Here is a 22932-nt window from a genome sequence, read left to right as displayed (position 1 = left end):
ATAGGATTCCAGCGGCTTCACTGCTTGGACCCCTAATAATGCTCAATGCTTCTGCCTCAAATATTTCTGACGCCACTCTTACGTCCAGCTTAATGGGTATGTACAGAGACAACACTATCAGTGTCTGTATCTGCATTGGTTCAACCAACAAAATGGTATTTGGAAATTGGAACATACCATCAAGGCATTCAGGTGAAAACCTGGCGACATTAGTGTACTTTTTCTAGCAGACTAAAACACAGCCAGACCATATCCAGGTAAAACCTGAGCTATATTAGAGCGAACCTGCGCCGACTCAGTCCGTTTATGTCAAAACATCTCTCAGGCCTAGATTAGCAGCCCTCGAGATATATCGATTCAGGCTTTTGCGTTTGCCAAATGCAAGAGTCACAAAAAATAAATGAAATCAATCAGACATTTATCTGAAGCCTTTGAGTTGCGGTCTGAGGTCCTGCTACACACATTTGCAGTCAGCCCATGCACAACAGCGAGCGCATTTTGGTCAGGCAGCTAATTGTTTCTCCATATTTTTTCTCAGACTTGCTCAAGATAAATCATGTGCAGGAACTTCTTTGTACTGCAACTGTTTTTTATTTCAACCTAGTGATAAAGATATTATCATTTTAATGAACCTTTGGTTCTTTTTATCTGCCATTTCTCCTCAGGCCATTAATGGTGGTTTATAATTACTTCCTGGAAAAAGTCACCTAAGGACACGACAAACAAAAACAAATTCTTATGTATTAACCTGCTGCCTTCAGTACCATAGCCACCTGTATATAATTAATATTCCCACTCCTTTCCTTAGTTCTATGCCTTTGAAGTACCCACTAAATCTTTCAACGTATCCCTATTGTTGTCACAAGAATCAACACTCTAAATATTGCTAATTTCAATAGATTACAGCAGACACTAGGACTATTGCTGTTGCCTGCTACCGTGGTCTAACTGTCATCAGTTCGATAATGACTAAAGATATGGACTGGTGGGCAATTAACCACCAAGATCAGACACAACATTTTGGGTCCCACCTCCAGCTGCTAATAGCTAACTGGTGGTTAGCATGCCCTCCTGTGGTTTCTGAGACATCAACAGCACCTTGAACTAATGCTAGTTCCTTAAAGGAAGTGAGGAATTGCAACACATCCCGGTCAATACCTGTATAGACACCGAACATCAAATGTACATCATTCTAATCAATGCACTCGAAACAGCTTAACTGAACTCTCCAAAAAACTAAACAAACAACAACACAACCGAACCTGCACAGAAAGTGTGGTCGCAGTGAAGCACAGACTGCAGGTATGAGAAGCAGGTATTACAGAATGTCCTTCTCCAGGAGTGCCACACCATCCAGATGCTCCTGCTGCTGCTTGGCGGTGAGGTGGGGGAAATTAGCATCAGTCAGCCTGCTGGCAGCATGACAACCTAAAGCACAAGTTCAGCAGTCCCAACCAAGGGCTTTTCCCTATTACAGCGCTCCAGCAAGAGTTTCACAACAGGAGCAAAGAGCACACATGCACACTCACATGCACAAACACACAGTTGCATACATGCACGCACACGCAGACACACACACATACAAACACGCACACACAGACACACACATGCACATGCATGGGCATAAACAAACACGCACACAAAAAAATCAGTTTCAACCTTTGGAAGTGACATTTCGGAAATAAGAACTGTCGGTGTTGGTCTGCATTGTTGGGTTACGAACGGCGGTGTCTGGAATGATAGTGAGCGATGCACAGAGAGATAGTGAAAGGTGAGACACGCGGCAGGCGCGGCTAAGCAGCCCGCTAATGACCGGTCCGATTTCCAGTTCCGTCCAGACGGAACGCTGCGGCAGAATGGCTCGGCTTCCTCTCTGAGTCTCAGGCTCTTCCTCCTGACATTGGCACACTCGCTGATAAAAACAGGCTGCGAAGGACTCTGCTGATATGAAGAAATGTGTGTGTGTGTGTGTGTGTGTGTTTGCGCGTACATGTGTGTATGTGCATGCATACGTGTGTGCATGTGTGTCTGTGTGTGTGCATGTGCGTGTTTGTGTGTATGTGCATGTGAGTGTTTGTGTGTATGTGTGCGTGTCTGTATGTGTGAGTGTGTGTTTGTATGTGTGCGTGTGTCTGTATGTGTGAGTGTGTGTTTGTATGTGTGCTTGTGTCTGTATGTGCATGTGTGAGTGTGTGTTTGTATGAGTGTGTGTTTGTATGTGTGCGTGTGTCTGTATGTGCATGTGTGAGTGTGTGTTTGTATGTGTGCGTGTGTCTGTATGTGTGTGTGTGTGTGTGTCTGTGCGCGTGTGTCTGTGTGTGTGCATGTGCGTGTTTGTGTGTATGTGCATGTGCGTGTTTGTGTGTATGTGTGCGTGTGTCTGTATGTGTGAGTGTGTGTTTGTATGTGTGCATGTGTCTGTATGTGCGTGTGTCTGTGTGTGTGTGTGTGTCTGTGCGTGTGTGTCTGTGTGTGTGCATGTGCGTGTTTGTGTGTATGTGCATGTGCGTGTTTGTGTGTATGTGTGCGTGTGTCTGTATGTGTGAGTGTGTGTTTGTATGTGTGCGTGTGTCTGTATGTGCATGTGTGAGTGTGTGTTTGTATGTGTGCGTGTGTCTGTATGTGCGTGTGTCTGTGTGTGTGTGTCTGTATGTGTGAGTGTGTGTTTGTATGTGTGCGTGTGTCTGTATGTGTGAGTGTGTGTTTGTATGTGTGCGTGTGTCTGTATGTGCGTGTGTCTGTGTGTGTGTGTGTCTGTGCGCGTGTATGCGTGCGTCTCTGAAGCAGACTGCTGAACAGGAGCTAATGAAGCGAGAGGCTGATTGTACGCTGGCTTATGTAAATAGAATGTGGCAGGCAGCGGGACTGGGCCCATTCAGGCTAAAAGCCGTGAGGAGGATCTGCTGTGGGGACCAGTGTTGAAGGGAGATGTCAAACGCTGCTGTGCAGGGTGATCCTCTATAGCCTGGGCTGATTAGACAGGTAGAGCCCCGCCCCAGTGTCACACCTTTTCAGTGACCCCCGTCACCCCAGCCCCGATCCCGGAAAAAAATCATCTCCCTCACAAACAAGCTTTTAAAGGGCATCCACACGGCTCTCTCTGCAGTTTGTGTGTGCCTGTTTACGTGTGTCTGTGTGCGTGCATGTGTGTATGTGTTTATGTGTGCGCGTGCATACGTGTGCGTGTGCGTGTGCGTGTGCGTGTGCGTGTGCGTGCGCATGCATGTGTGTGTGCATGTGTCACCAATGGGAATCATCCCATGGTCACATTTTACAGGCTTTCAACCTCTGACTTCTCTGGGAGACTTCAAAAGAGATGGTGACTTTCCAAATCCCTTTATAGTGCTTCATAAATATGTCTGTCTCCAGACAAACAGTAAGTCAAACCCTTGTGATAGTATTTGTTTAGAGCACACAGACCACTATATACATTTTACCCTATTTGTTTAGTGTAAAATAGTGACCATATACATTTTTCCAACTTCTCACAATATAGTAAAGCTAAAACTGAAAAAAATTATATGACGTATTTTATTTGATTACATATCTTATTTTAAGAACACTGTGTATTCACTAAATCAAACATGCTCCACAGAAAATCAAATTACTTTTTAAAAACTTTTTTTTGGCTTCCCCTTTATGAGCACCCCGACCCCCCGAGGTCTCCACTGGGGGTCTCAATGAAATCCTGCCAGTCATCACACTGCCACCTATACTCATGCAAGGAGCACAGTAATGTCCATGTGCTCCTTCCATACACTTACTTGCACACGTTTCACTGATTTCAACAGGTAGCCAGTGGGAGAGTGACTGGCTTGTAATCCAGGTAAACTAATAAGCGAATGTAGCAGAAACTCCGGGCTGACTGAAACCTACCTTACCCCAGGCACAATTAAGCCAACTGTGTCCCCACATTGAGAACAGTCTGCTAGGTGCAAGTAACAGCGAGTACAACATCAGTGTAAGCAGTTCACCCGAAATTCTCTGCCAAAAACAATGACTGAGCATATTATCACCACTGAGATTAAGGCTATAATCCTGTATGAAATCATTTTCATCCTGCTTGGCAATTCTTGTTGTTAACATGTGACTTAATTTGGTTCCCGACATGCAGTTTCATGCATCAGCAGTGGATGGGCTTTAATACAACATGAATGCAGGAATGAGTCCTAACTGTATCCCATGCAGCCTTGGTCTCTAACCTCAACAAACACTATAGAGGAAATCCGGGGGCGACTCACCGCCTACTCACCCTGTCCCGGCTCATTTACAGTATGGCTCCGTGACACAACTCTGCCATCCCCTACGGCTGTGCTAACACGGTACCCCAAACCGCAATTCACCACAGCAGCATAACGTCAGGCTATTAATAATTTGCTGGGTTCACACAGCAAATTTGTCAAAAAAGTGAGTTACAAGGAACCTTTGCCTACGGACATCCTGGTATACGTCTGTTGTCCACTGCTCTGCAGGCGTACCCATTGGTTCTTTGCCTCTCTCACCATGTGCACTCACAGCACGCAGAGAGAACCAGGCCAGACGCTATAGCTGAGAGAAATTCTGAAGACTGGCGGCGAGCTCTGGAGGCTCCAATTCAAAGAGCGCCAATATTGATCCCCGCTGCTGCTATTGATCCTGTGTCACCTCTGTGATGTAATCATGTTCTCCTTGTTATCTGTTTCTCCGCTGTCTGATTTAGAACCCCGGCCTTGTTCTCGCAGCTTCCCAGGTTTAATGACACTCCCAACGGCTCTTGGTCTAAAGACTGTACATGACTGCTATCAGAAGGGTGTCTTGTACCTTAAGATCATATTTATCTGAGAGTAGATCAAAAACCAGGAATTGGAACACCTATCAGTATTTTGCACAGGTAGCAAGTTACAATGTTTAATCAAAATGCTTTTATCCATGAAGGTGAAAAGTAACCTTTCAAATGGAACATGCTGAGGTACAGCACTGTACATTTTCTAGCATATAGCTCTACGTTCTCATGCTATCATCCAATAGGGTAAAAGTCATACCCCAACAAAAAAGATATTTAGGGACAAGGGCAGGCTAGCCTCCATACCCCAAATGGAGGAAATGAAACATATTTGTGTGATTCGTATCATATTCCCCGGGTACATATGAGGTACATGTAGATACATTGTATAGAATTGTCTTGACAAAAACAGGCTCATATATTAAGTGTGAATGCGCTTTCCTGTCTTCTGAAGTAAGGAGTATCAAATGCCTCCCCGGCACGATCACTGGGCATTGATGCAGTGTGTCATTCCCACAAAATCTCTCACTGTTTTGACAAGCCCTTTTATCCTGCAGATAGACCGCGGAGGGATGTTTTTTCTTTACGCACGGCACACAGTCTGGGTAACATAAAGTTAGTTTAATCACTGAGAGAGACCTCAGCAGTCACTGTATACCACTGACAGTTTGATTAATCAGAGGCCAATCAACATATTTCACATCCACTCTGTTTTTTTGTATAAAGTATCAAGGCTTGTGGTTTATGTGTATATTTAATTATGTTCCTTTTTGCTTATTCATTTATGCAGTTGAGCGAGGGCCTCAGCTGTTCCACCGATTTAACAATTGGTCTGTAAAAAGAAGAAAGGGAAAGAAGGAAAATGATTACACACACAGCCAGGAAATGACAGCAAGACTTTCTTTTAAGTGCCTTAATATGTCAGTCCAGGATATTGCAGGTGATTTCATTTCATTTCTCTCGCCTTTATGATGGTGGGAAAACACCACTCTGTTATTTTTACAGCTCTTCCAGCATGGCTGTGCTTCCTCAGGTGGGATTTTTCCCCCTCTCCATTTTAAAGGGCTTTCTTACAGTGCAACTGCAGGCCACTTAATCGACTCTACAAAGGCACAGATCACAGGCCTGGGATCACAGAGGAACCAGGCAGGTGCAAGGCATCTGAGGCCGATGTGCTGGCCAAGCCTAGGACACCACGCAATTTAGAATGGACAACAGGAAGATGCCCAGTCAATCAACAGAGGCTATTTAACCTGGTAACTACCTGAGTCACTGAACTGAGAAATATCAGTAATGGAACAGCTCAGTTCCACCAGTCAGTAGTGAAGGAGCAGAAGTTCAGCCTGCACTGCATCTAAAATATCGTCATGATGTTACTTTGTGTGGAAAATCCCAAGAGGAAAGGAGCACAGGAACTCTGGGAAAGGCGGAGAGCCGCTGAAGCGAAGGGGGAGGCATGCCGCCAGAACGGCGGGACGGCGCCTGCCTGTAGGCCGCATCAGGGTGGTGCTGGGAAGGAGAGGGCAGCCGAGGGGGATATGCTGGAGGACCGTTCAGAGGGAAATGTGAGAATGGAGCCTCACCCCGGCCACACTTCAAACAAACAGGGAAAGATTCCCGGCACTGGATATAACTCACGGATGTTTCATCTGGCCACAGGAACTGCAAGGGGTCCCCACTCTGGCTTTGGAGTAGGATGGCTAATGTTGAAAGGCCCAGCTACTAAGGTGTCAAAGTTCATGTTTCATAAATTCATGCTTCAGACTACAATGCAGCCCGGTCAATACCACACTGCAGCATGTGAGTTTTAAAGCACACTCAAACACTCGCATTTTGATGGGACAGCACATGTGACAGTGAATGGCAGGGCGTCATTGGGCCAATTGTGGAGCTCATGTTCACTGGGAAAAAGCTTGCTTTCTGTGACCCCGCGAGGTCGTCCGTCCGCTCTCGGTTTGAGCTGGATCGGTAAGATTTTTGCAGTCTGTGTACACAGCCTTGATCTATCCCTCTTCTCCCATGCCTGGAGATGAGCCAGATTCAAACTGCAAATCTCCGGAACTGCCGTCCCATCTTATTTGTGACACTTGCCCCATTCTGGCTTGCAGCGCTTCCAGAAAAATGGCAGGAGAGTGAGTAAAAACTCACCCACTCGCAACATTATAAAGTCAGACCACGGCGGGAATGGCGAGCCATATACAAAAATGTGTTGAATTTATTGACTAAAACGCCCTCCAGAAACCCGCATCCGCCGTCAATCCAAAGAGAAAACTCCGTTTCATCTTCCGTTCCACAAGTTTGGGTGCAACGTTACTCATTTCAGTTTTAATTTACTGCAATCTGTGGAAAAGCACTGGCTCCTAATCTGTCGGGCCCCGGATGTAGAGGAAAACAGAATGTGTTTACTGAGTGGATGAAGCGGCTCTGAATTAATAGGGGCCTTCCAAAATGTGCTCAGTGGAGGGGGGAGGGGGAGGTTCAGAAGGTCAAGGTGTGTCTCTCAGTCAAGCTGACTTTCAGACATATAGTCTGCTATAGCCTTCTAAGGGAAAAAATATCTGTCAAGTATTCCCTCTAGAACAAATAATATGCAAGTAACACACTGCCAACACCATACATTCTTATGTTTGGCAGCCAGCAAGGAAGATACCCAGGCATTAATCAAGGAAGCAGAAGAGGCACTCTTGTACAGTCTGTCTCGACCCTTCTCTTCCTCGCTGCTGCAAGTTCGGCGGTTAGCCAGCAGCTCTTCAGCTGTGTGCATGTGCCTGCAGCCCTGTATTCCACAAAGAACTGGAGCAATCACAGGAAAAAATAAAAACTCTGGACGGATGGTGCGGCACCAAGCTCACCGCTTTCAGTGCATTTCCTTCCCTTTAAGCTGGGGTTGGCTCACTGACCTGAAAAAATCTGAGATACTCGGCAGTAAAAATATCTGCATCAGTTCTCGTTGCTTTCATACCACCGCTAAAGCCCTTAGATTTCCACTGCCGCTCCTCAGAGGGCGTGGTCATTTGGACGGGCGTTTTTACGGACAGGCGGTTCTCAGCGTAAGAAGGTTCACGGCTGACGAGGTGAAAATGTCCCGTTCGCTCTTTGTGACCTGTAGAGGGATTGCGAGCGCGAGCGCCCTGCAGTGCCCGAAGCCCCCTTGCGAGACGACCTAACCTTGGACGTGTGATGGCACAGTCCCGCACCACAGCGCCGGGCTTCACCCTGTCCCGGACTGGAACAGGATCCCCTGAGCGTCCATGTGATCGGTGAGCCAGCACTCCGCAACGGGCACACCTCTCTGCGGCATGGGGATGAAACAAGGCCCAAACATGCCATCACCAACTTTGAACAAGTGGGTTCAACTTTAGCATGTGCTGCCTTGTGAACAACTGTTTAAATACAACATACAGAAACCTTGACTAGAAACACAAGTCAAAGATAACAAAGCAATTCCTGCAGATACAGCGTATTCAGCAAGTTTTCACTCTCCCTTTATTATTTCAATTTTGCCATGTTGCAAACTAAAATGCATTTAAATTGGGTTTCTTATATAAGTGACTCTTCATAATGTCAAAATGGAATAATGTATATAAACAATTATACTTTTAAATTATACTGAAAATTAAAACCTAAAATTACTTGACTTAATGAAGTCCTTCACCCCTTTTTATTAACAACCTAAATTTGGCAGGTGTATCAGGTTTCTATAGATAACACAAAATACATTAACAAGATCCGTTTATGTTGATTTCAGATCCGCCTGTGTTCAACTGCCTGAATAAATATCAGTTCAGATCAGTCATTCTATCATGAAGACCAACAAACTGTCTATGGAAGTTTGAGATGAAGTTGTTCGGAGGCAAAAAGCTATAGAAGATTATGACAAGATAAGCAAAACCTTTCTAGAAGCACTGCACTGTCCACTGTAGCAAAATGGAAACAATATGGCACAGCCCAGACTGTACCAAGGTCAGGCTGTCCTACCAAACTGAGCAACCAGACAAGAATGCTAATTGCCAGAGAAGTGACCGAGAGGGCAGCTACAACCCTGACAGAGGACATGTCTCCAGCGCTTCGCAGACTTTGGTCTTTTCGGGAGAGTGGCTAGACAGAAGCCACATCAGATAAAGGCCAACATTAAGTCACATCTGGAGTTTGCCAGAAGCCATGCAACGGAGCCTGAGACCTTCTGCAAGACCTTGTGGCCTGATGAGACTGAGGTTGAGCTTTTTGGCCTGAAACCAAAGCTCTACGTTTGCCACAAACCAAACAGAGCCGATCACCCAGGTAACTCCATCCCTACCGACAAGCATGGAAGTGGCAGCATCATGATATGGGGCTGCTTTGCAGCAAGAGGGAGTGGGAAGTTTGTTGCCATCAAGGGCAAGATGGATGGACCCAAATCTTTAAGGACCTGTTTCAGTTTGCAAGAGCTCTGTTTAGGGCAAATATTCATGGTCAAACGGAACAATGACTCAAAGCACACGGCAAAGGAATGGCTTAAAAACATGATCAGTATTCTGGAAGGGCCCAGCCAAAGCCTTGAGACTTAATTCCGACTGAAAATCTGTGGTATGGCCACTGAGGACTGTCCACCGATGCTCTCTAACTTGGCAGAGTTGCAGCAAATTTGCAGGGAGGAATAGGTAAAAATACCAAAATCTAAATGTACAAAGGTCATAGAGACAGTGACATTGGAGGGAGCTTTCATTAAAAAAAAAAAAAAAAAAAAAAAAGCTACTGACTAAATACGTTCTGAATCATAAATGTGTTAGTGAAGGGGGAAATGCATTTCAATGCATTCAAATTTTATGTTGTAACTGGACAAAATGAGAAAATGTTCAAGCGGGTGAATACTTGCTAAAAGCACTGTTTGTCATATTAGGGTACTAATGCAAGTCTATGTGATAGCACACCTTGGGTAGACACATCTCTCCCTCAGAGATAAAACTCTCTCTGTATTTGAAGAACACAAGGTCATGTGTTCAGCCTCCGAGGTCAGGGTTGAAACAACGTGCGTTGTGACGCAGAGCAGAGAGACTAGCAGGAAACTGCTCTAGCAGAATGCCAATTATATCTCTTCCCAGACATCAAGCATTAATCTTCCTGTTGATTTGTACTAATCACCTCAAATAGGATCTGTGTGCTGGTTTGAGATTCTTTGTTAGTAGGACATGCACAGGTACTCTTTATATATTTCCTTGCCTTTTGACATTTTTATTTTCCGATATCTTTCAGCATTAAGCATCATTCCTTAGTAAGTATTGTTGTTCTCATGTATTTCAGTACATGCAAACCATTCCTGCAACATAGTGCACTTTATCAGAATTAGTGAAAATTCCTGTAAAAGTCTATTTAAAGATCATTACTGACAGCTTAAAATGCAATATTTTTGATAATCAGTATCCAATATATTTCATATATTATGACTGAAAGTGGAATACAGAGTAGACACTAGACTTTGTTTTATATTAAAACAAATGAATGGTGTTCACTAATTATACATTTCGAGACAAATGTTCTCTGTCCTTAATCTGTCCTTTAGCCCAAATCTCTCTGTGTCTGAGTCAGACCTGCAGCATTCTCTCTCTCTCTCTCTCTCTCTCTCTCACTCACTCACTCACCAGTCATAGCTAACATTGATCACTGCTTAAGACAATATATTTCAAAACTGAATGAGGCACATGGGGGAAAATGACTGTGTTAGTGTTCAGGGAACTCTGCCCTCTTCTGAAGGAAGCCTTATGCACTGTCTCCACTTTGGCTCTCAGCTGGCCTCTAACACCATGGGAAAGCATTCTGTTAGCGAGTCCTGCTAATAGGTATAAACAGCTTAAATACGACCCTTCACTGTGCACGACCACACTGTGAATACATAGAGGAAAACTCGCCAGTTTCCCCTTTTTAAATATATACTGTGTCAAATGTCCAGAATCAGGAATTGCATTTATAATGTTAGGATTAGAATTAACATGAGGTTCCCAGTTCAGTTTAAATTCTGATCCCCAAACTATGTTAAGAGCCTTAGTTAGCATAGCCCTGCCAAGCAATAACTGACAATCAGGTCCTAATCTTGAATATAACAAAAAAAGTTATTTTTAAATGCCAGAACAGTGGATTCACAAAATGTCCAGCGCAGGTTCGTTCAGTTTCTGTGCAATGGCTCGGTTTTCCGCTCTCCTCCATGCAGCTGAAACGGCCATTGTGACCGTTCACAGCACTCTGAATCTGTGGGCCTCCAGGCTGCGACTTTCCCAGTAGTTAGAGCACTTATAGAGCAGAGATTGCCAGGGGAGGAAGGTGAGGGGGGGTGGGCGTGGGGGGGGGGGGTCTTTCTAATGGAGCTGTGATCAATGTGTCAGAATTGCAGACGTGGTTATTGGCGGTGTGAGCGCGGGCGAAATTGGGTCTCTTGTGCCGAGGCGCTCGCCCGCTGTGCTCCGTAATTTCTCTCTCCCAGCCCCTCATCAGTCGGCCTCGCTCCTGCACCAACCCGCATCCCCATCGCACGGCAACAGCCTCTTTCACAGAGACGCATCATCACACAGCACATCTGGAGAGGTCTGCAGCAAATGTGAAATGAATAGGGAATAATCATACATAATATAGCCAGGCCTGGCTGATGATTATCACTGGTGCAAGTCAAGCAAGCGCACACCTTACTGATGTACATCTTGCACTGTTACTTGCAATGCATGGCATTTATAACAAACGTAACATTGCAAGAATATTCATTAAATTTCTATGCATTTTTGTTTCATCTGAATGTATATGTACGATTGTGTGTATGTGAGTGGAGATAATATTCATACACATACACAAACACATACATTTTAACATTCCCTTCACTTTAAGATTATTATTGTTCAGGATCAAATCGTTTTCACTCTGCAAGAAAGCAACCCAGAACAAACTTTTGGGTAAGAACAATATATGTCATATGAAAGATACTGATAATCTATCTTCTACAGCCATTTGCATGAATGTACTGTAGGTAAGAAGATAAGCAGGCTACACCACAAACAGATACACAAACATGTACATACACGCACAAACACGCACGCACATACACACGTACGCACGCACGCACACACGCACACACGCACACACACACACAGCTCCCTCAGATTAATTAATAAGATATTTTTTCTTCATTAGCCAATGGCCATGTTGACAGATTGTGACTACTCTTCTGATCAGTAGAAGATCACCAAGAGGGGGCACTGGGGTGCTGATTCAATAGTATGGTTAACTTTTAAATTTGATTGGGATCTTCACTCGTGGTCTTCAGCCAGAAACACATTGTCATTTCTGAATTCTTTATTAACACAAATATCCAAGTTTATATGCTGCCTCTGCGGGGTTTCCATGTTAAACATACACAAGCCGGCGCAGAATAACACACTCCTCTCAAATGGTCAATTGAGCTTCCTTGTTGCCATGGAATAGCAGTTTACGGTCATCCTCCAGTGGATTTTATGAGTTTACTTGTGGATTTCATTTTTCATGCATGATTGGGAGAATGTTTACATTGTGATGCGGGTGACTGGCTGTAAAACCAGTGTGCTATTCAGCAGTGCAGTGTTCTTTTGGTTTTGATTATAGTACTATGTACACACAATTACTAATGCGATGAGCGACTGAAGAGGCAACACAGCAATCTGTTCAAGCAAGGAAAACAATATGAAATTGTATTGCACGACAATTTAAGCACAGTTCACTAAAATTTGGTAGAGAAGTATACTATTAGTAGCTAATCATTCAGCTGACACTGATCAATAGCTTGCTCATCTGTTTTAATAGCAACATTTAGTCATACTGCAATAGGTTTTGCCTATAAGTCAGTTTGTTACTGTTAGCTAGACATAACATCATAAATAAGCCACCTGCCTGCCTAACAAGCTACTTCATTGAACCCCTCAGACCAAAATACTCACGTCCTTCTGCAGCTTCTCAGAAATAAATCACATGGTATGTATTCTTTTCTAGGCTTTGGATGGTAAGGATTTCCACTGCACTGGTGTTCATGAATGTACAGTCCACTGTACAAAGAGGAAGGCAAATACCAACATAAATAGAGATTTCATACATACGCACCCAACGCCACCCTTTGCCCTGATAAAATGCATATAGCTCCTATGCAGTACATTACATTGCAGCATGCATCGCATTTCTTCACCTTAAATTTATGAATGCAGCTGCATTCCCCAGCTTACAATTCTAGTTATGCACACTGTAATATTGATTGAAATTCCATTCGCCTGACTGAAATTTTCACAAAGGCAGACAAAGCCTCAGCAGCTCGGGTCTGAACGGCCTCCCGCTCCCTCCGAAGGGGGACGTGTTGGTAACTAATGGAAACAGTGTGGGCAAACATTTACCTTCCTCTTTGTATGAAATATTTCTGCTCTCATACATCTCCAGACACAATGGGCGCTCGGCGCGGAAACATGCACGCACCAGGACCTGAATAACATACTTGTCTCCGAGGCGAGTCCTGAGAAAACTGCAAGAAGCGGCAGGAGAGCCCTACCCCAGCCCTTCGCTGGGAGTCCGCGGTGACAGAGATTAATTAGGCAGAGAAAGAGCCGGGGCGGCTCAACAGCAGCCGACCCGCGGACACCAATTAGCAGATTGATTACACGGCCGCGAAGAGCGGACACTTGTCAGTCAGCGCAGAGGGGGGCTGGCAGGAAGGAATGGCAAAGGTATATCAGGAATGTCAAAGGACCAGGAGAGGGACCCAGGAGAGGGACCCAGGGGCCGAGGCCACAGGCCCCGCACGAACACACCGGCTCCCAGACCCACGCGAAACAAAGCCATCCTGGTGAAAATGGCCAGTGTTATACAGAAACAAAAACTCTGAAGCCCTGTTTGTGACCTGCAGGAGGGTGCACTGGTGGTGTTATCACTGGGAACGTTTTGGATTGGTCTACAGCTGTCCGAGGTGTTGCAGTCTGATCCATCACCGGCCGTTTGGTGATAGAGAACCCCCTCGTTTTGAATGGCAGACGAGGCCGTACATTGTCAGAAGATGGGGGAATTTCAACACTGATACTAACACCGAGGCGTGGGTCCTGAGTTACACGAAATGTGAAATCTAGCACAATATTCAGTTGGACAGATTCGTCTTCAATTGCATTTGTACTTCTCTCTTCTGTCTCTGTTAACACAACTATTTTTGAAAGTACAGTTTATTATTGTGTCCTGGCCTGAGATCAGCAACTGTATGATGGTATGTTACTGATATTTAAGAGCAAAAACCAAGAAACTGATCAGAGGTGGAGCAATCACATTAGCTTTCCAGCCTTCCAGATACAGGCTACCCCTGAACACAACGTAAACAGTCTTATCCATTTCACTCTGCCTTTCATAAATAAGACAAAGATCATCTGAAGGACATAGTCTTGTGTCTAAAGACACACGATAAGAGGCCCCTTCCCACCTCCATCTTAAGGAAGTAGTTATAACTGAGAAGAAAATCTTGCTTAGACACTGCTTCACTTAATAAACTTGAAAGAAAAAAGGGCATGATTTGATTTGGCTGAAGGAAGACCATTACATTTTGATTCAAACTTCACTTTCAAAATATATGGTCCACAGCCACTCTTAAAAGGATGAGATGATGACTTCATCTCCCTCAACATTTAGAATACTGCCTTGGAAGAAAGAATGAAAAAAAAAGAAAATTGAGAAACCAATTTGTTAGATTAAACATTTCTCATGTAAGCTCATGATTTAGAAGGTCTGATCGCAGCCGGGCTGGGTTTTTTTCTACCTCGAGTGCTAGGCTCCTGTGGGACACAGTATTCTGTCAATCCACTGAGCAAGACTTTCTAATTATAGTTCACAGACACAAGAAGGTCAAAATCTTATTAAAAGTAAAGATTAAAATTCCCTGTACATATTAAAAACTCCCTCTCTCCCTAACTCACATTTGTTAGCTTCCAATCTTACACAGCATATATTAAATATAGAGAAAATATGAAAATAAAGAAAATACGTAATTGAAGAACATATAAAAAATCAATGTTAAATGTAAGAAAAGCAGTTTTCTAGTTGGTTTCTCAGCTGTAGCTCACAATACTGCGTTCACTGTTCGTGACTGCAGGTCTCTAACATTCAATAAGCTGAACAATGATGTGCGCTCGTTTAAATTGTGCCTTTTTTATAAATGTGCAGATGACTGGCCACTTAAATATGCCCTTAACATACTGTGAGATAATTTACGTGATTGACGCCTCCTCTGATATTGTATCTATTTCTCTCAGGTAGTTCTGATACGTCATATAGTGCCCTTCACAACAGTCTGACCAAGCAACAGATTTTGGGAAAGGCTTTGCTTGATCCTTTTGAAAAGAAAATATGACTCACATGAGAAGTCATGCAACTCAATCTTATCAACTAATAACTAATTAGTAATAAATATAAATGGGGCATATATAAATTGACATGTTTCTGTTAAATCATTTTCTGTGTAAATCATAGCAGATTATCATGGTTTACTCACTCCAATAGTATACTCTCTCGTGTGATGGGAATATCACAGATCATACTGTGACAAAAAATAAATCAAAGTCCTCCTTACTCAGGCCAGAGGGAGAGTCTATCAGCTACCATCACCTGATCACACTCCTCTGGTTTCCTTTTTACTCAACAAAGCCTGGGCTAGGAAGAATTCCACATTGTCCATAAACCCCATAAGCAGGCAAGAAAAATGTTAAGCCGTTTTTGTGTCGGGGGTGTGCGTGTGGGAGGGGGGGTCAGTCCTCATAATCCTGTGCTCTGATGCAATTAGAAGTGTTAGAGCACCACGCAGGAATGACTTTTCACAGAGGAAATGTGCACATTCGCTCCCTCACAAGCACGTCTGCCAGCCTTCGCCACCTTGTTTAAGGGAGCTCGCTCTCTCCCATCAGCTGACAGGGGGGCAGCAAGCACTCCTGAATGGAAACGCAATTGGAAGGAGCAACTGCAGCTCACTTGGGTGTTAGCTTGCCTGCTGCTCAGAGTAAAACGTATGACCGCCACATCAGTCCGTCACGGGAAGAGTGATGAGCGCAGGTGACAGAGCGGGCAGGGATGCCAACGACGCGTGTCACTGAACCAGCAACGTTATTTCCTAAAATACGACTGTCTCACCAGACCCAATCAACCCGCCTATTCAGCTTTGAATGGCTGAGTTTTCATACGACTCCATTGTTTCGCCACTTCAAGGAAACAGGGGATCCATTAGCGAGCACAAAATATGCTCACAACTTGAACTTTTGAGGCAAGCCATGTCTTCGGCTGCCTGAAAGCCAATCCGCGGAGTAACATGTTTTCGTAAAGTTGAAATGGCCATCGTGTCAAGCGGGGTCATAACAATAAACTTTCCCCCTCCCCCTCTCTTTCTCCTAAGCAAGACGTCTTTAGACATCTCTTTTAAAGCAGCAAAAAGACCTGTGGACAGACAGATCACTGGACCAGCTAAGCTGCTGCTGGCAGACATGGTCTGTTATAGACCTGGGGATGTAAAGAAGCCATTTCAGTCAACAGGAAATACCTGGCTCAACAAACAAAAGAGTCTCACCACAGAGACTCACCTGCACCCTCTGCCATCCCCATTCATCCTCTGTCGTGCCTGGGGATAATTAGAACCAAAGGTGAAAAGCAGTTTATCAAATGAATGGCTAAACACACCACACCATTGTCATTATCAGCAAAATTTACTGTGCAGCTTCCTATGAAGTTGCGGTGCACAAAGAGACCACTTAATCTCAAACTAGATAATTGCTATGCTGGGGAAAAATTACCATATATGTTGCTGACGGAAACTTGGTACATGTTGCTCTGCTCTTCACATGTGGTTTCCCCACACTCAGGTCAGCTTGCTTCCATCTGCTCTTAAAAAGGCTTCTGCCTCGCAATAAAATATTAATTATACCTTCCCAACTCGGTTTTAAGTTGTCTAGGGTATCAGTGTGGCAGTGCGTTTTAATTTTTGCTCTTCATAATTTTGGTACCACTTTTGGCTGTGTTGAAGCACAGGACCAGACTTGTCCGTACGCATAGTTATCTGGCTGTGTGCAGGCCTTCTGTGGTCCTAAGAACAATATCAGTAAGTGCTAGTGATATTTCTCTCTGTGAATGCAAATAATAAAAATAAAAAAAAACAACTCCTGACATAATTTCATAAAATCCAATTTAGTGTATGGCTACATCACATAAAAGTATAGTATTTCAATGGGAAGATTCAGCGCAGTGTAACTGTTCTAATCTCCCACATTAGGCCGGTATTATAATAAGTAGTAGTAGAAACACAGTTAGTAATAGTAGTAGCACATATGCTAATAATGCGTAATTTAACTCATATTAATATGAGATTTAATACAGTTACACTGATCTAATTGGTCAGGTTATGAGGTCAAATATAATGTCTACCATATTACTACATGGAACTATTTGGAAACAATTTTGTGTGCCACGAAGCTATGTTTATGACGCACAGTACTTTTATTATACGTTGCTCTGTGTTTCTGATCTCCTTCAGGCATATGCCCTTGTATTCTCAGGCCAGCCTCAGAGCCTGTCCCTCAGGACTGAGGCAGAAAAGCGGGATGTATGACAGAACTGCACCTTTCCTCTTCTGTTTCCATCTGAGTAGCCGTACAGTGGACAGGATGCAAAGTCGTAATGGCAACCTCTGCAGTTCCTTAGACTGACTTTTAAATTTACTTTTCAACTTTTTTTCTTTTTATCTCTATTTGATGTGCAATCCAAGTGCTGCACTAATGCACAGGTATCAAGTGGAATTATAGTACTTTCTTGCACACAGTCAGATATACTTTCTTGTGGCTTTTAAAGCACAGTTGGTTGGCATGGAAGATGAAGGACAGTGTATGAAGCTATATATAGAAGACCTCTTCCTGTAGTTTTTTTTTCTGTTGGACTCTTTGAACAGCACGGCTGTTTGCAATCTTTTCCACTCCGACAATTAGCCGAGTGTTTATCAGACCTGTGTAAATGACACAGTCCGTGTTGATGTTTACGTGCTGTTTTTGGACCCAGGTGTGATAAACAGAAAATAAGAGACGCGTTTGCCAGTTAGCACGATTATGCATTATCGTTTTCTTTGAGATTGCATGTTAAAAAAGCTTACCCAAAAGCCTAAAGCACATCCCGTTATGGAAACCGGTTATTGATGACTTGGAGATGATTTCAGAGGCTGTGGATGCCAAGGGAAGATGTTCAATGGTAGCGAGATGGCCTCACCCTGCCAAAGAGAGAGAAAAAAAACGAGGGATGATCCAGGAGTAAAACACTTTTTCTGTCAAATCCATATTTTAAATGTCTCTCCTGAGCTCATTACCTTGCTTTCAGAAATCCTTTAGTAAAGTGTATTAGGGAAGATAAATCACAGAACTAAAAAAACAATGTTGAGACATTTATGCACCGAGTAGCTGGAAAATAAACTGACAATACAGTGCCAGGAGAGGGGAGGAGCTGGGGCCATCTCTTTATTACATCACAGTAATTATACTTGACAATGATCCAGCATGCAAAAATGGTTGAGTATCAGTTCAACACACAAGAAGCAACGTTAATGAGAAAAGGCATGGGCTAAAATTAAAGTGCAATTACGCTAAGATATGAGGTACAATTATGACATTGCATGATGGTTGTGTAAAAACAACAGCCTGTGTTTAATCATGATTTGTCCTTAGGAGTTAAATGAACGTTTCTCTGGAAAGTTAATTATGGAGATCGCAGACCTTGACAAAATGTGTTTGTGAAGAAAAAAAAAAAATTCTTGTGTGTCAAATTTAGGAACAAATGTTGATTGAATCTGGGCCAACATGCCTGTATTCAGCATACAACTGCTTTATACCGCTGACTCCCAGATCTCTGAGAATAAAGCCAAACGAATGAATACATATGTATGCACTGGATGATGATATGCCTTACTAGGCCCTGCAGGTGCACTGCTTTTAATTACTGAGCGGTTGTTGTGCATCCAGTTCTCTGCTCTCCATGGTCTGTGTAGACCCTATCAAAGTTCATATTTCATTTCATCATATAAAAGCACCAGGGTTGGGCTCAATTCCATTTCAGTTCAGTTAATCCAGGGAACACTGGAATCCAAGTCCTAACTGAAAACTGCCCATAGAACATTAAGGAGCTCTTTGAATAAATTAAGTGAATTTCGATATTTCCTGAACTGACGGAACTGAAGTAGAACGGACCCCAAGCGGTGTTGTTTCCCAGCAGCGCGGAGCTTCCCGTTTCGCACGACCGCGACCGCTCGGTCGCATTGCGGCTGCGTGACGTTCTCCACGCGGTTCTCCTTCAGTGGAAGGGGAAAAAAGAGAAGGTGCACTTGACGCACTACGTTCTTTCACCCTGAAATAAGGAGAGATCGCTTGCTGTAGCCGCGCCAGGACGTCACTCGATACGTGGGTTGGAGAAACAGTTTAAAGCTCTTTGACTAACAGCTTCCTCTGTCAAACGTGTCACAAGAGTTATGACTGCCTCTTTTTTATCTCTGCCCTTTGATGACAGGGCCTCTCTGGCGTGGAGGGGATCCAGCTCAGGCACAGGTACAGGTGAGAGTCTGGGGATCAGCAGCAGCTGCTGAGGAGCTGTGTCCAGGCGCTGAGTGATCCCTGCTCCCTCCGCAACCGCACGCCTTCGCTTCGACACCACCCAGAATTTTGATTGGAGACCGGGGAACGCATCACACGGAACATCCGAGGTCTGACAGCGTCGTTCGTCTTGGCAGGGAAATCTGCCACTGCTCTTTGCTATTTTACAAGTGTATCAAATATTCTGCTATCAAAGAAAGAAAAACAAACAGAGCACTGCGTTTATTACAGTTGTCAGTAAATGCCCCTTACTGTAAACTATCTTTGGATTCAGGACAGAGAAATATAATATTACACAATAGATTTACACAGAAACAACCGTTTTTCAACAAACAGTTGGCTCAAGAGTCAGTAGATATTGATACAGAAAGTGATAACACCTTAAGAAGTATCCAGAAATTAAAGAACTGTTTTAATGAGCTTGTGATATTACCAGGGTCCATTTAACACAGAAACCCATTTCAAGCCATTTACTGTACAGCATTAGTGCAGAGAGGACATTACGCAAAGCCTTGTGTGGATCACAAACAGGCACATCATTGTTACATGGATGGATTAAGTGGATAGGCTATTTTTTCTCTGGTTAAATCAATCGAGATCTTTTTTCAGCATGAACCTCTAGTTATTTCAGAACCAGTACACATACAGTGTTTTTTTTTTTTTTTTTTCAGAGAGCATCCTGCTGGAAGCTAATAAACAATGAAATACATGCAGCACCATTTGACTTTGCGGGGAGGTTCAACTGACACATCCCCTGCTTAAGTAAATGGCTTTGCCTTTCTGCTAATTAAATGCATGATACGATTTACTATTTTATGCCTGACACAACACATAAGGAAACAAGGACACTGACCTTCCCCACTACATCACATTAAAACCCAATCCCGCTCTGCCATATGTGTTTATCTCCCGGGTAGATCTGAGGACCTCTGCTGCTGCAGATGAGCCGCCGCGCGTCTGCAAAGAGCGTACGCGGAGGCTGTTGATGTCTCGCTCCCATTGTAAACGGCAGCGGCTTTTCAGGCCCTGTGAATGCGCTTAATTTGGCTGCGGCTCCGTTTGTCAGACGGCAGATGCTGTTCATTTACGTGGAGTGCCTCCCAGAAGGCCGTGTGGGGGAAACTCGGGTTTGAGAAGGCACAAGAAGGAGCCGACAGGAGGAAACATTCAATGACTCCTTACGTAAAGTAGGACTGGCATTGGCTGGCTCGCAGGAAGAAGCAATTAGACCTTCTGAATGGTTGTTTGACAGTTTTACACAGCGACATCTATTTTCATTTTCTATCTACACATCTGCTTGAAAAAAGGGGTCATTAGTTCCTTCAAAGCACACATCTCCAAAAATAATGCCTTGCTTGCTCCTATTTCTCAAACAAATCACCGAATATTGTGAGAAAAACATTTAGAACCTATGGTTGCATTAAAAAAATTTTGCAAACCAAGTGTTTTTTTTAATGTTCTCTGAAATTCACTTGTGTACCGCTGGCTGGCTCAAATTAAGTAAGGTAAAACAGACCAGTAATTTTCTCCAAAGATAAGCGTTAAAATCCTGGCTGTGATGTGCACACTCACCACAGAGGAATTTCAAATACTTGCTCCCTACTCATGACGCATACTTCATAGAGATGATTACATACCTTTTCACACCTCGCCAATCTCATCCTCATTTAATCCGGAGAGAAAGTTTGACTGGTCATAAATGTACTTAAATTATGAAGTCCTAGAACGGATGTGGTCTGGGATATGAAATTACTGGTCTCTCTCCCTCTTGAATATGAGTATCATTATACAGGCACTGTTATGCTTGCCATCCTGTAAGAATATATTATAGTGTTTCTTGACAGTAAATGACAACCAATCTTTAACCAGAAAACTGTATTTTAAATTCCTTAAAAAAAAAAAAACTTTTTCCTGTATCTTTTGTCCTTGGCCAAAAAATGGTACATTAAGAAAAGTCTGCATCTAAATTAGTGGGCATTACTCTTATGCTGAAACTCTGCAGTCTACTAGGGATTGTGAATATCTAATTTCAAATGTGAACATGAAATAACATATGAGTGATTTACTGATTGATACGTAGATGCAGTTTCCAATGTTCCACAATATTCAAATCATCGCAGCAGGATTAAAGGATCTATTATCCAACCAATATGCAAAACTACTAGGCAGCTTTTTTTCAAAGCGACAGGGGAGAACAAACAAGGATATAAAACTATCCCATTTTATCTGCCTTGTCATCAATTGGCAAATACAGATTTGGGTTCGATCAAGAATTCCTGTACGCGCTGTTAGAGCCTGCAAAATTTTTGGATAGAGAGGTCATTACCAGACTGTGAGAGGGATCCATTTCTCCCTCGCAACCGCTGTGGATAACAGTGATATGCGCTTTGAAGAATCTGTCGGAGGGAAATTCCACAGCTACATGACAGTGACGATCCTGTGCTTTCTGAAAGGGGGATTCACGAACATGTGGCACCAGGGCTGAAAGGCAGGAATATGCGCCTTACAGTTTCCTCTAACCAGAGACAATGCGGCACACCGATCTCTCGCAATCACCATGGCTTTGTATGAATTTTCTATAGCTCCAGATTAAATTTTCTTTAATACCATTTCCATAATTTTCTTTTTTAACTGTCTAAAGGTTTTAGAATAATTTTAGAAGACGTTTGGTCAGATCCCATCCTGACAACAATAATTACTTATATCTTGTTCTCACACACTGAAGGTTTCCACCTTCTGTCAATCTCAGGGACTTTTAGTGTTTTAGGTAGGCCTAGGTAGTGTTAGCTAACTGTTTCACACAACACAAAAAAACCAATCCAATGCTCAGTTTGGAACATATCGTTCTTGTACAATTGGGTTTTGACTGTTTACTTGGAAACAAGTTTACTATACAATTTTGGTGCTAGTGTTGATATTTGAATAAAATATTAATAGTCATATTTTGAAATGTTAAAAGTTACATATTCAACCACAGACTTGCTATATTCCAATTCTTACTATCAAGGGAAATGACGACTGTTTCAATTTTCCCCTAGACTAAGATATGTGAAGGAAGCAGTCTTATTTTACATGTTTCCAAGCCCTATTGGAGCATTTACAACTGCAGGCTGAGACACTGTAACCAGACAGGTTTAAAACTTTAATAACAATTCTGCAAGCCAGTGAATTGTAAAACTTTGCCTACACTTTGGTATGTAATTTAAAAGAGATGATAGATTGTAGCTTATTCAACTGCAGGAATATCAGTAATCACTTGCAATTATGTTTAAGTATTGTGATTCTTTGGCTGGATACCCTTTATTATTTTTTAGGACGGATTAGGGCATCTGGAAATTAAAGGATACAGGATTTTACTTTAAACCGTTTCACTGTATAATAGCTTGTAAATTCTAGTATTGATGGAGCAGTAATTGCAGCCCTCAGCCTGAGTGTAAATAACCTTTTAAGTGATATCTTTTCAGCCACCGTAAGGAGTGAAGCAGCGCGGCAGCACCGTCAGGTGAAGCAGCGCGGCAGCGAGGCAGGATGGGATACGGCGGAGGACTTTGG

General features: G+C 43.2%; 3 long non-coding RNA genes across 5 annotated transcripts in view; 2 read left to right on the top strand and 1 right to left on the bottom strand.

The window, feature by feature from the left end:
• Positions 1-22932, top strand: part of LOC135253467 (uncharacterized) — a 29644-nt gene that overhangs the window by 2414 nt on the left and 4298 nt on the right. Inside the window, exons 2-3 of one of the 2 annotated variants that reach the window (XR_010329622.1) lie at positions 19298-20142; positions 22845-22931. This is a non-coding gene — a long non-coding RNA (uncharacterized LOC135253467). Of the gene's footprint in view, positions 1-19297; positions 20709-22844; position 22932 lie in introns of those variants that run through there. The other variant, XR_010329621.1, reaches the window with a different exon arrangement.
• Positions 2303-9492, top strand: LOC135253468 (uncharacterized). Of its 2 annotated transcripts, none has more exons than XR_010329624.1 (2): positions 2303-8022; positions 8511-9492. It is a non-coding gene; the product is annotated as an uncharacterized LOC135253468 (long non-coding RNA). The 2 variants fall into 2 exon arrangements; XR_010329623.1 differs by having other exon boundaries at positions 2303-8108.
• LOC135253469 (uncharacterized) overlaps positions 16332-22932 on the bottom strand; it is a 57771-nt gene continuing 51170 nt past the window's right edge. The window contains exons 3-4 of the long non-coding RNA XR_010329625.1: positions 17898-18011; positions 16332-16379 (exon numbers count right to left, since the gene is read on the bottom strand). This is a non-coding gene — a long non-coding RNA (uncharacterized LOC135253469). The remainder of the gene's footprint in view (positions 16380-17897; positions 18012-22932) is intronic.

This window comes from Anguilla rostrata, chromosome 4 (assembly GCF_018555375.3).
Source record: "Anguilla rostrata isolate EN2019 chromosome 4, ASM1855537v3, whole genome shotgun sequence".
NCBI classification, from domain to species: Eukaryota; Metazoa; Chordata; class Actinopteri; order Anguilliformes; family Anguillidae; genus Anguilla; species Anguilla rostrata.
The sequence above is the reverse complement of the archived record's forward strand: the minus strand, read 5'-3'. Positions and strand labels throughout refer to the sequence as shown.